The following is a 14,496-nucleotide window of genomic DNA, read 5'->3' on the forward strand; positions in this document are numbered from 1 at the left end:
ATCATATCGATTACAACTTCTATTTAAAACATCAGAGTGTCCCAATAAAAACGTTTGTGAGAGAGTGTATGCCCCGCCATCAAGCCTTGCCCTTCCCCTTAGAATCCGATGTATTTGAAACAAATCCACAACTTGTAAGTTAATGCTTAGTGAGTTCCCCAGAGCATACCAGACACAAAGTCCCCATATCACATATCATATTAGCTAGAAAGCTACATATCACATAAGTCATGCATACATAAACCTGTGAGGATGTCATGGGCTCCCCTAGGGTCTTACAGCATTGTGCCATAGTCTACCCCACATGGTCTTAACTTGGGAATGTCATGGGCTACCACACATGGTCTTATATCCAATTGACACGGGATCCCCCCGGCATCTTCCATGCAATAACATACATAATCACATAACATAATGTAACGCCCACAGATCCGCGTTAGTCAATTTAGAGACGATGAGCATCAAAAATGAGTTTTTTGATGAAAGATTATTTTGAAGGATTAATCTTAACCAAGTGTAGTATGTGTTACAAGGGTTCCATACATATAAAGAACGCCAAAATCCGAGTTATAACGAAGAAGTTATGGCCCGTCGAAATTTGACGGCAAAACCGACACGGCACCCGGAGACATAAATACTGAATTTACGATAGAGGAATTTTTAGCCTTAGTAATCTAAACAAAAGTCGTAGAATATTTTAAACTGAGAGCGTCTATAAAAACAACACCCAAATCTGACTTCGTATGAGGAAGTTATGATTTTTATAAGATTTAGCATAACAATACACAACCCGGAAATTTGAATTTTAGATTGGTCGATTTTCAGCCAAAAAAATCTAAACGAGAAATGAAGATATCGTTAATAGGAGTTAAAAGATAAAAAGACAATAAAAAACGGAGCTCGTATGTGAAATATATGGACGAAGCTTGGTCTCTACTCTTCGAGTGGAATAAATGCGATACCGTTTTGTGAATCTGAGATAGAATCAGAATTAACTGACGACGTGTAAATGAAAGTTGTAGTACTCGTAACTACCAACGTGTGGATATAAAGAACGTCAAATATGGAGTTCGCATGAACGATTTACAAATTATAATAGCATATTTACATATTAAAATAAAATATAAATCATATATACGTACACACACACATATATACATATATACACACACACACACACACACACATGTATATATCATTAGAAAGGTATCAACGATATGGTTATTATAAAACTAGTGCTGAGTACTTTCGACATTAGTTTAATAGAAATATCGTTAAATCTATTTAAAATAGTATTATGAAGGAGTGTTTAGTCATTTATATAACTATAAGGTCATTAAGTAATTATGGAGGGTAGTTTTGTAAATTCAATTACTATAAATAAGAGGCTTGGGCTCTCATATTTCTTGCACCATTCTCTTGATTCAAGAGTCTTTCTCTTCTTATCCTCCGAGCGTTTCGGTCCCTCGTGATTTGACTTCTCTTTCTGTAGTTTTAGTATAGTAAGGTGAGCGCTGAAGTGTTGCACGAATTTTTCTTAGAAAGATTCAGCGATGAAGTTCTACCGCTGCAGAGCCCGACTCCTAGCTAAAACTACGTTGTATGTATGTTATGCTTACCGTATTTTAATATAACTTATATTTAAAATTAGTATTTTTATTATGAACTTATAATAAATATTTGAGCTATTATTATGACTTATATAAGTGTCGTTATAATATCTTTTTAACTACTTGCGGTACGGGGAATCTGGTTTAATGGGTCGCATAGGGTTGTTGGATTTCAGAAGGGCTATATACCAAAATGGTTGGTCCTGCCCTAAGGTGTTTTATGTCAGGCCCCTGTCTGTACATAGTGGTTGGAAAGTATTGTTTAAATGCTTATATTGTAGTAGTAGTAGTAGCAATAATAATAATAATAATAATAATAATAATAATAATAATAATAATAATAATAATAATAATAATAATAATAATAATAATAATAATAGTGATAATAATAATAGTAATAATAATAATAATAATAATAATAATAATAATAATAACAATAATAAAAATAATAACAATAACAATAATAATAATAATAATAATAACAATAATAATAATAATAATAATAATGATGATGATAATAATGATAATAATAATGATAATAATAATAATAATAATAATAATAATAACAATAATAATAATAATAATAATAATAATAATAATAATAATGATAATAGTAATAATAATAATAATAATAATAATAATAATAATAATAATCATGATAATAATAACAATAATAATAATAATAATAATAATAATAGTAATAATAATAATAATAATAATAATAATAATAATAATAATAATAATCATAATAATAATAATAATAATAATAATTAGCCACGGTAAATATTAGACTAAAATCTAGTGGTAATAATACTAGGTTTCGTAAAAGGAAATTATTTTAAAGTAAACGAAGCGTTGTCCGACTACCAAGTCACCACCTTATCAAGTGAGTGGATAGTTCCTTTCATGAACATGATTTTAATACAAGTATTGACTAAAGTATTAATTATATGTTTATGTGCGAGTTAATTGATGTTGCCTAAAATACATGTTAAAGAGCATACCTGATTATATATGATGATTTAGCATAAAGAGTAAACCTAAATTAATTATGAGGAATATTGGGTAGTATTTTCTTACAAGTACGAGTGATTTATACAAAGAGAATAGAACTTTAGTATATGTCATTGATCTAGGAGTATGGATTAGACATAGTCATTGTCCCTAGTCCGAGAGTATGGATTAGACATAGTTAACTGTCATTAATCCGGGAGTATGGATTAATACATAGTCAGTTGTCCTTAATCCGGGAGCATGGATTAAGACATAGTCAGTCGTCCTCAGTCCGGGAGTATGGATAGGACATAGTCATTCGTCGTTAATTCGGGAGAATGGATTTACACATAGACACTTGTCCCTAATCCGAGAGTATGGAATGGGCACAATTATTGATCCGAGAGCATGAATTAGATCCGAGAGTATTGGTTAAGTAACAGGTAAAATTTAGGGTCCGAGAGTATAGATAGTCTCGTTGTAAGGATTAACAGGGTGGTGTAAGACTTGCTTATATATATATATATATATATATATATATATATATATATATATATATATATATATATATATATATATATATATATATATGTGTATGTATATATATATGGTGAAATTGTATATTTTGTGAGTTCTAAATTATATATATGACATAACATTGTGGGATTGAAATCCCTATGTAATCACCAGGTTTCCCAACCTGACCCACTCAAGCTTATTTGTATCACAGGTGTCGATACGAAGTTACATTACACTGAGAGATTAAAGAGATGTAGATTACCAGTGTAAATGAATGTAAGTTCTGTTTACGCTTATGTTTTTGTATTGACGATGACATCCCAAATGTTTTTAAATGAATAAAAATACATTTCTTAAGAAATGTTTTGATAATGTATTTATCATGTTTTACTGGGAACAAATTCCGCAACATTTCCACTAAAATATGTACTCTGATTTTTATAAAACATAAACAAAATTGGTCTTTTTTGGCCGTGAAAATGGGGATGTCACAGTTGGTTTCAGAGCATTAGTTTAAGCGAACTAGGAATAAGGATTTATTTCTAGACTTAAACTTAGAATGCTAAACGATGATCGTAAGGAGTGTGTCCAATATATTTTAGGTAGTACACCTAAATAGACACAAACACTAGCTTAATTAGGGAAGATGCCGAAAATGCTTTTATGTGCTAAATGATTTTTGATGCTTTATTCTATTGTTTGATCGGATCTATGGTTTGTTGCCAACCGAAATGTAATTTTTTGGGGTAATAAGGTGGAATACGCGCATAAATCTTCCTCTATCTATATTCTCGTCTCGATACACTGAACGCCTGCTTTGGTGTGCAAAACATCATGGTGAAAACTCGTAGTGAATTGACTGAATGGAGGAAATGACAAGGCTTACGATAAATAATGGTACCTATCTGAAGATATCGTAAGAGTGATATCATGCCTTTATACTTCTAGTACGGAAGAAGTACAAATTCTATTAGCAGAAAGATAGATTTTTGGTAGAATCCATAAAGTTATCCCATCGTCTGACATTTCCATCACCAACCGAGTGAAGCAGAATTGATGATTGAAGATATGCATCGAAGAAGTCTTAGTAGAGTCTAGGGAAAATTATAAGATTGTTTGGACACATTTGTATGTGTTAAAATTGTTTATTTGATAATGACTTGGAGAACTGTGAGACAATACTAGGGACGAGTATGAGTAGGTGTGAATGGTAGTAGAGGCCTATACTACCGGAAGCACAAGACTCGCACTTGGATCAGGGAAAGTCACAAGGTTACCAAGGAGCTAGTAATTGATTTCATATGTCATTACCATTATTTCGGTAAAGATTAATAAGATGATTATTATTCCGACCCTAGTGGTCATACCAAATTTAGTCCGACTACGACGAGTAAGTTACATGGTTCCAAGAACCAAGTTCGATGTAGCACCTGACTTAAGCCGAAAGAATTAATCAAAGAGATCAGTAGAGGTATCACAATGCTTTCTTGTAGCTAGAAATGATACCTTTTAAGATGTGATTAAAACATGAAGGAAAGTATAGTCTGTTTTGGAAGACTCTAAGAGACCTGAGTCTACGCGTTGCAAAATGCGCGAATAAGTCATTAGAATATGACACATCGTTCCATTATAGTAATAAAAGGACTTATCTTAAGTTCATATCAAGTGAGGATTGAGATTGTGACTTGAAGGTCATAATTTGGAGTCTAACATGAGATACGGTGTAGCTGCAAGATCAAGCACCGCCTGCAGTCAAGGAGTCCAAGAGTTAGATAATCATTCAAAGGAATAAAGAAGTTACGATTATTACCTAGGATGAAGAGATAACATATGGATTCATTATATAGTCCTGTTTTGTTGATGATTCTGGGACGTAATCATTCTAATGGGGAGGTAATTGTAACGCATGCAGATCCGGGCTAGTCAATTTAGAGATGATGAGCATCAAAAATGAGTTTTTTTGATGAAATATTATTTAGAAGGATTAATCTTAACCAAGTTGTAGTATATATTACAAGGGTTCCGTACATATAAATAATGCTAAAGTCCAAGTTATAACGAAGAAGTTATGGTCCGTCGAAATTTGACGGCAAAACCGACCCGGCAGTGGGAGATGTAAATAGTGAATTTATGATAGAAGACTTTTTAGCCTTAGTTATCTAAACACAAGTCGTAGAATATGTTAAAATGAGAACGTCTATAAAAAGAACGCCCAAATCTGACTTCGTATGAGGAAGTTATAATTTTTCTAAGATTTAGCATAACGTGCACAACCCGGAAATTCAAATTTTAGATCGGTCGATTTTTAGCCAAAATAATATAAACGAGAAATGAAGATATCTTTAATAGGAGTTAAAAGATAAAATGAAAGTAAAAAAACGGAGCTCGTATGCGAAAGATATGGACAGAGCTTGGTCTCTACGTTTCGAGTGCGATAAATGCGATACCGTTTTGTGAATATGAGATAGAATGAGAATTAACTGACGGCGTCTAAATGAAAGTTGTAATGCTCGTAACTACCAACGTGTGGATATAAATAACGTTAAATATGGAGTTCGTATGAACGATTTACAAATTATAATAGCATATTTACAAATTAAAATAAAGTATAAATCATATATAGGTACACACACACACACATATATATATATATATACCGACGTATATATCTTTAGAAAGGTATCGACGATGCGGTTATTATAAGACTAGTGTTGAGTACTTTCGATATTAGTTTAATACAAATATCATTAAATCTATTTAAAATAGTATTATGAAGGGGTGTTTAGTCGTTTATATAACTATCACGTCATTAACTAATTATGGAGGGTAGTTTTATAAATTCAATTACTATAAATAAGAGGCTTGGGCTCTCATATTTCTTGCACCATATCTTGATTCAAAAGTCTTTCTCTTCTTATACCCTGAGCATTTCAGTCCCTCGTGATTCGACTTGTCTTTCTGTAATTTTAGTATAGTAAGGTGAGCACTGAAGCGCTGTATGAATCTTTCTTAGAAAGATTCAGCGACGAAATTCTGCCCCTGCAGAGCCTGACTCCTAGCTAAAACCCCCTTGTAAGTAAGTTATGTTTACCCTATTTAAATATAACTTATATTTAAAATTAGTATTTTTATTATTAACTTATAATAAATACTTGAGCTATGATTATGACTTATATAAGTGTCGTTATAATATCTTTTTTACTACTTGCGTTACGGGGAATCTGGTTTAAAGGGCCGCATACGGTTGTTGGATTTCAGAAGTGCTAAATGCCAAAATGTTCTTGCCCTCCGGTGTTTTATGTCTAGCCCCTATCTGTACATAGTGGCTAGAAAGTATTGTTTAAATGCTTATATATTAATAATAATAATAAGACTAATAATTAGTCACGGTAAATATTAGACTAAAATCTAGTGGTAATAATACTAGGTTTCGTCAAAGGAAATTATTTTAAAGTAAACGAAGCGTTGTCCGAGTACCGTGTCACCACCTTATCAAGTGAGTGCATAGTCCCTTTCATGAACATGATTTTAATACAAGTATTGATTAAAGTATTAATTATATGTTTATGTGCGAGTTAATTGATGTTGCCTTAAATACATTTTAAAGAACATACCTGATTATATATGATGATTTAGCATAAAGAGTAAACCTAAATTAATTATGAGGAATAATGGGTAGTATTTTCTTACAAGTACGAGTGAGTTATACTTAGAGAATAGAACTTCAGTATATGTCATTGATCCGGGGGTATGGATTAGACATAGTCATTTCCCCTAGTCCGAGAGTATGGATTGGACATAGTTAACTGTCATTAATCCGAGAGTATGGATTAAGACATAGTCAGTCGTCCTCAGTCCGGGAGTATGGATAGGACATTGTCATTCGTCGTTAATCCGGGAGAATGGATTTACACATAGACACTTGTCCCTAATCCGAGAGTATGGAATGGGCACAAGTATTGATCTGAGGGCATCAATTTGATCCGAGAGTATGGGTTAAGTAACAGGTAAAATTTAAGGTCCGGGAGTATGGATAGTCTCGTTGTAAGGATTAACGGGGTGGGGTAAGAGTTGCTTATATATATATATATATATATATATATATATATATATATATATATATATATATATATATATATATATATATATATACATACATACATACATACTAGTAGCGTACCCGCGCGATGCGGCGGCGGCGATTTGTTTCATTCCGACGATTAGTTTCGGTAGGGGTGTTCGTTTGGATGGATCAATTTGATCTAATCCAATAAAGTGAATCCAAATTGATTTCGGTTTTCAAAACATTCATCCGAATAGTCCAAATTGAATTCAAATTAGATCCGATCCAATATAATTACAATTCGGTTGGGATCGGTTTTTATGATTCGGTTTTCAAAACCAAAACATTTTAAACGACATATAATTATAATATTACCCGATTTTGCACAAAAGTGAAAACAAATTATTTAATTGTGATTTGAAATTTATAAACAACTACTAAGAAGTTATATTATAGTTAAATATTTTATAAGTAGAAAACTTTTGAGAAAAAATGCATATTAATGTTTTCTTATCGAGTGAAATGTTTTGAACTTATTTTAAAGAATAAATTACGAAATTAATAAATAATTATAGATATATATTAAAAATAAATAAATAAATAATAATTGTTTATTCGGTTTTTTTGGACTATTCAAAATAATAATTCAGTTTTGTTGAAAACCAATATAAAAGTTTATTCAAAGTTAAAGTTTTACTCGTATGATCTTATATATTTTTGATTTACTTTTATTTGAAAAATAAATAAAAATTTACGATGTATATTAACTAAGCTAATTTATATAATTACTTTTATAACATTAAAGCGACTTCAAAAATAAAAATGAAAATTTTATATTTTTAATTAAAAACAGTCCTATATTTCATCATATAATTACAATTTAACTTGATTACTTATCTTATATATTATATTTCATTAGGTTAACTTCATTAACATTTTGTTGTTTGAACATTGTAATATTTTATAATATAAAAATAATAAAAGCTATAGGATAAGATAGACCTGTATACGAATAGTCTTCGCATATTTTATATCTTTGAACAATATTATTTTACAGCTTTATGCCTTTATCTCCTTGAGCAAACAAATTGGCAGCTTTATAATAATACTATTACAGTTTATATTAAAACCTATGATAGCTATTCTATAGCAAGGGCTGGTTTTGCATTTCGCATCCTTCCAAAGACAAAATCTTGCTCTCTTAGTAAATCTTTCTTAAGACAAACTTCATAGGCCTAATTGGAGAAGTTGATGCCAGCATAAAAAAACATGAAAAATTAGATATTCAGAGTCATAATTTTGCAAACCTTTTCAAGCATGTAATGTTGACTACTCCGAAAGAAAGAAAGCATATTTTTTTTTTATCATATTTCGCATAAAACTCGACCTGTTTTCCAAAATATGCTTGACCATGAGTAAATAATAAATTTGGCCCCTGATTTTAGCACCTTTTCCGGTTTTAGTCTCAAAAGGAATCCATTTGCAATTTCGGTCCTTAAATTGATTTTCCATACCCTATTCCAATTAAAATGACTAAAAATTGCCCTTTATCTGATATTTTTATAAACATTTCTTGACTACTTTTCATTACTGAAAGTGCATCATTTTAGTCTCAGCAAAACATTTCAAGCATAGATTAAAATAATCAAAGACATCGAATGAATAAAAATGCCTTATGTAAGTGAATATACATTTATTAGGAGCTTCTTGTCTCACAAACTAACAGTATAGTTTCTGCATTCAAATGAGCCAGAATCCATAAGTGATACAATCTGATTGAGGCACCTACAACCACAATAAGTAAATAGACAAATCAATATTAGTTATCTTTTCATTTGTCCTGGTGAGTTTTGAGTAGCAAAAAACAAATTTTTAGTATAGAAAGAAGAAGAAAACCACCTGGAAGGAGTGAAGTTAGTTGCAACACTAAGTGAAATTTAAAATTTAAAATGGTATAAATGGTTGTTATTTAAATAGACAACCATAAGCAAAACAAACTATGAAACAAATTTCATAGTTTCTTGTTTTGTTTTATTGCTTCTTAATCTTTCTATCGTTTAAGCGGAAACAGGTTCCAACCCATTTTTCAGGTTCATGAAAATGCAATTTCAAGCACGATTTACTTGCTTTTGAGAGATTTTGAGTAACAGAGAATTAAATGAACCATCTAAATGTTTGATTTTAGAACAAAACCTACACTTAGAACAAAAACAACATAGATCCTAAGATTGTGAGTAACAAAAACACAACATTTTAATGGGAAAAAACAAGATTATAAGAGAATCAAGATTGTTGCCTGGGAAATCATAAAAAGGTGCTTGATGGTGAATCTGATAACCGAAGCCAAAGAAGACTATGACCATGACCATGATGAAATTGAAAATCTCGTCATAACTTGTACCTGCGATGCAAGTTAGAAACAAAATCAGAAAAGAAAAGAAAAAAAGAGAAAAATGATGATGGTGGTGTCCGGATCTAGATCAGATCCACGAATCAACACAGTGGAGAAGAGTGGTGGTGTTTTCAAAATGAAGCACCATATTTTTTGTGTTCCTAGTCTGTTTCTTGTTCAGAGTTTGTGGATTAGGGAAGCTTGAAATGTGAACCTGTTCGATTTGAATGTTAGAAACAACAATCCTATGTTCGATTTGAATCATAACAAATGACAAAATCCCCTGGAGAAACAAGAAAGACATTCAATAAACATGAACCAAATAAGAAAAACATAAAACCCCTAAACTGTCTGTCTTCATTAAGGAAGAAAAACAACAAAAAATAGAAGTATAACTTACGTGTGTAGAGCGACCGGGGAAGATATATAATCGCGAGATGTTTTATTCTACAACGGTGGTGATGGCGGTTTGTGTCTTTCCTATGTATCTTTCCAGTTTCTATAGTAGAGAAAGAGAGCATGAAATAAATGGTTCGTGGTGGTTAAGTTACTTACATATATAGAAGAAGAAATAGAGTGTCATTTTGGAATTGGAAAAAGTTACTCTGGTGGATGGTGGTGCCAAATGAAGGCGGTGGTGAGATGCAGATAGTGGAAGCGAAGAAGGCGACACCGGTGGATCAAGCGGTGGATGACGAATTCGTGGTATGTGGCGGAGAAGGCGACACAGGTGGACCAAGTGGGAGATGAAATATGTGATCGATGGAAATTCTTGAGAGAGAGAGAGTGTGAGATTTTGAAAATTTTAAGATCAAGATTCAAATTTTGAATCAACTAATCCAGTAACTCAAAAGAGTTTTCTTTTGGGGAGTATGTTTTTGATCAAAGATTCATTCAGCACACGGATTGCCAACATGGACCTATCTATACCATTCACTTAATAATTAAGGGTCAGGATCATGTCTCCTTGTTTTTTAAGATAATAAGCATTATTTGTTGTACCTTGGGCTTTACAATTTGTAATTAAGACATTGATTATGTATGCTTTATAAGATGGTATATATATATATATATATATATATGATGAAATTGTATATATTGTGAGTTCTAAATTATATATATGATATAACATTGTGGGATTGAAATCCCTATGTACTCACCAGGTTTTCCAACCTGATCCACTCAAGCTTATTTGTATCACAGGTGTCGATATGAAGTTACATTACACTGAGAGATTAAAGAGATGTAGATCACTAGTGTAAGTGAATCTAAGTTCTATTTATGTTTATGTTTTTATATTGACGATGACATCCCAAATGTTTTTAAATGAATAAAATACATTTCTTCGGAAATGTTTTGATAACGTATTTATCATGTTTTACTGAGAACAAATTCCACAACATTTTCACTAAAATATTTACTCTGATTTTTATAAAACATAAACAAAATCGGTCTTTTCTGGTCGTGAAAATGGGGATGCCACAGTTTGTATCAGAGCATTAGTTTAAGTGAACTAGGAATAAGTATTTATTTCTAGACTTAAACTTAGAATGTTAAATGATAATCGTGAGGAGTGTGTCCAATATATTTTAGGTAGTACACCTAAATAGACACAAGCACTAGCTTAATTAGAAATATGCCTAAAATTCTTTTATGTGCTAAATGATTTATGATGCTTTATGCTATTGTTTGATCAGATCGATGGTCTGTTGCTGACCGGATCAAAAAAATTTATGTGTTCAGATTTCTAAACGTTTAATTACGATGCTAGAACTGACATGTAACTTTTCGGGGGTAATAAGGTGGAATACGCGTATAAATCTTCCTCTATCTATATTCTTGTCTCGATACATCGACCGCCTGCTTTGGTGTGCAGAACATCATGGTGAACACTCGTAGTGAATTGAGTGAATGGAGGAAATCAGAAGGCTTACAATACTTAATGGTACCTATCGGAAGATATCGTAAGAGTGATATCATGCCTTTAGAATGTGTCTAGTAAATGATACATCTAGTATGGAAGAAGTACACATTCGATTAGCAGAAAGAAATATTTTTGGTAGAATCCATGAAGTTATCCCATCGTCTGACATTTCCATCACCAACCGAGTGAAGCAGAATTGATGATTGAAGATATGCATGGAAAAACTCTTAATAGAGTCTACGGAAAATTATATGATTGTTTGGACACATTTGTATGTGTTAAAATTGTTTATGTGATAATGACTTGGAGAACTGTGAGACAATACTAGGGACGAGTATGAGTAGGTGTGAATGGTAGTAGAGGCCTATACTACCGGAAGCACAAGACTCGCACTTGGATCCGGGAAAGTCACAAGGTTACCAAGGAGCTATTAATTGATTTCGTATGTCGTTACCATTATTTCGGTAAAGATTAAGAAGATGATTGTTATTCCGACCCTAGTGGTCATACCAAATTGAGTCCAACTACGACGAGTAAGTTACATGGTTCCAAGAACCAAGTTCGATGTAGCACCTGACTTAAGCCGAAAGAATTAATCAAAGCGATCAGTGGGGGATTAAGACATAGTTAGTTGTCCTTAATCCGGGAGTATGGATTAAGACATAGTCAGTCGTCCTCAGTCCGGGAGTATGGATAGGACATAGTCATTCGTCGTTAATCCGGGAGAATGGATTTACACATAGACACTTGTCCCTAATATGAGAGTATGGAATGGGCACAATTATTGATCTAAGAGCATGAATTAGATCCCAGAGTATGGGTTAACTAACAGGTAAAATTTAAGGTCCGAGAGTATGGATAGTCTCGTTGTAAGGATTAACGGGGTGGGGTAAGAGTTGCTTATATATATATATATATATATATATATATATATATATATATATATATATATATATATATATATATAATTTTTTTTTGGTAGGATGGTAAGAAATTTTTTTTCGGCTTATTTTTTTGGCGAACAAAATAAATGAATCATTAGATGAATCAATAATAACATGATTCACAAAAAAATACTGAAAAAAACATTTCGATGATTCACTTTTACGATGATTTTGTTGATATTCACTAAAATTGTCATAAAAGTGAATTGTTTTCTTGATTTACTTAAAAATGAATCATAAAAGTGTTTTTTCCGGATTTTTTTCTTGTGAATCATCTTACTTTTGAATCATCTAATGATTCATTTCATTTATTTCCTAAGCAAATATGTATATAAAAAATTTCTTACCTTCCTACCAAAAATTTCCTTCTTATTTAATATTGACTCTCTCTCTCTCTCTCTCTCTCTATATATATATATATATATATATATATATATATATATACATACATGTGGTGAAATTGTATTTTTTGTGAGTTCTAAATTATATATATGATATAACATTGTGGGATTGAAATTCTTGTGTACTCACCAGGTTTCCCAACCTGACCCACTCAAGCTTATTTGTATACGAAGTTACATTACACTAAGAGATTAAAGAGATGTAGATCACTAGTGTAAATGAATGTAAGTTCTGTTTATTGTTATGTTTCTGTATTGACGATGACATCCCAAATGTTTTAAAATGAATAAAAACACATTTCTTCAGAAATGTTTTGATAACGTATTTATCATGTTTTACTTGGCACAAATTCCGCAACATTTTCACTAAATGGGGTACTCTAATTTTTATAAAACATAAACAAAATCGGTCTTTTCTACACATAACACAAACATAAACTTGTACGGATGTCGTGGGCTTCCCCAGGGTCTTATACCATTGATCCATGGGCGACCCCACATGGTATTAAGTTTGGGAATTCCATGGGCTACCCCACATGGTCTTATATCCAATTTCCACGGGCTCCCCCGGGGTCTTCCATGCAATAACATACATCATAACCTAAAATAAAATGGGTTGGCCTTGATGCGGTAGACCCATTGGTATGGTAAGAAGACTCACCTCGAATGCAGATGCTTCCTGAAAGAAATCCTTAGCTGCTGCCCTGACAATTTCTTGAGCTATCAATATCGATCAATATACCCAATTAGTAATTGGGTCGCATACCATAATCCTTAATCCGTGTATGGGGGTAAAACAACCATTCTACCCTTGGCCCAGTATGATCCAAAACTAAGGCCCAAAACCAAAACAAAAGCCCCACACTAAGTAGGCTTTCCAAACCCACTGGTGGCCTACTAATGGCCAAATTTGCTAAATTGGGCTAAACCCCTCTAATGGCCCTTACCCTAATCCTAAACATATTCTTGGCCTAAAACATCTGACTTCTGATGACCTACTAAGGCCCAAAGACCCAAAGTCCACTGCTTGGCCCAACCCAAGGCCCAAAACACGTGAAGCCCATATATGTTGAGTACGTTGGGCGTACTCCTATGTACGTTAAGCGTACAAGCTAAATGGTGCGTACGTTGGGCGTACCTGTATGTATGCTTAACGTACAACCCTGTTAACTCACCTTCCCATTAAGTGCTTAATACTCTAATCCAGAAGCTACAATCACAGATGTAAGTCCTTTTGAATGTCTTAATCCATAAAGTCACTGAATTGGTGACTTTACATGACCCTAATAAGCCCAAACTCCGAAACTGCTATTCTACTTCCATGAAAGTGGTCTTAACTCTTTCATGAACCCATCAAGACCACCAAGATGACAACTTTTTGTCCTAGGGAGTCATTTAGCACTAAGGGTAGCAACCCTTAGCCTAGAAATCAGGTTTGGACTATAAAGCTTCATCCTTTGCACCAAAATGACTTCAAAACCAAACTTTGTATGTCCCCAAAATTGGTTGTTTATCAATCAGATCCAATTGATGGTGCGGAATCCCAATCAATTGGATGATGTCATATCAAATAGAAGAGAAAGAGAAGAAGAATTAAGATGAATCTAATGATGTATTCAAAAATTGAGTGATGCTCCTAACTATAGATTC

At 32.5% G+C, this 14,496-nt stretch overlaps 1 long non-coding RNA gene across 1 annotated transcript; it reads right to left on the reverse strand.

The window, feature by feature from the left end:
* Positions 1 to 8,190: 8,190 nt before the first annotated feature.
* LOC145006217 (uncharacterized) lies at positions 8,191 to 10,428 on the reverse strand. Its single transcript, XR_013662839.1, has 6 exons — positions 10,182 to 10,428; positions 9,978 to 10,076; positions 9,792 to 9,860; positions 9,482 to 9,586; positions 8,877 to 8,970; positions 8,191 to 8,420 (listed from the first exon to the last, which is right to left on the reverse strand). It is a non-coding gene; the product is annotated as an uncharacterized LOC145006217 (long non-coding RNA).
* Positions 10,429 to 14,496: the final 4,068 nt, after the last annotated feature.

Source organism: Lactuca saligna, chromosome 7 (assembly GCF_052625555.1).
Source record: "Lactuca saligna cultivar CGN05327 chromosome 7, ASM5262555v1, whole genome shotgun sequence".
Lineage (NCBI taxonomy): Eukaryota > Viridiplantae > Streptophyta > Magnoliopsida > Asterales > Asteraceae > Lactuca > Lactuca saligna.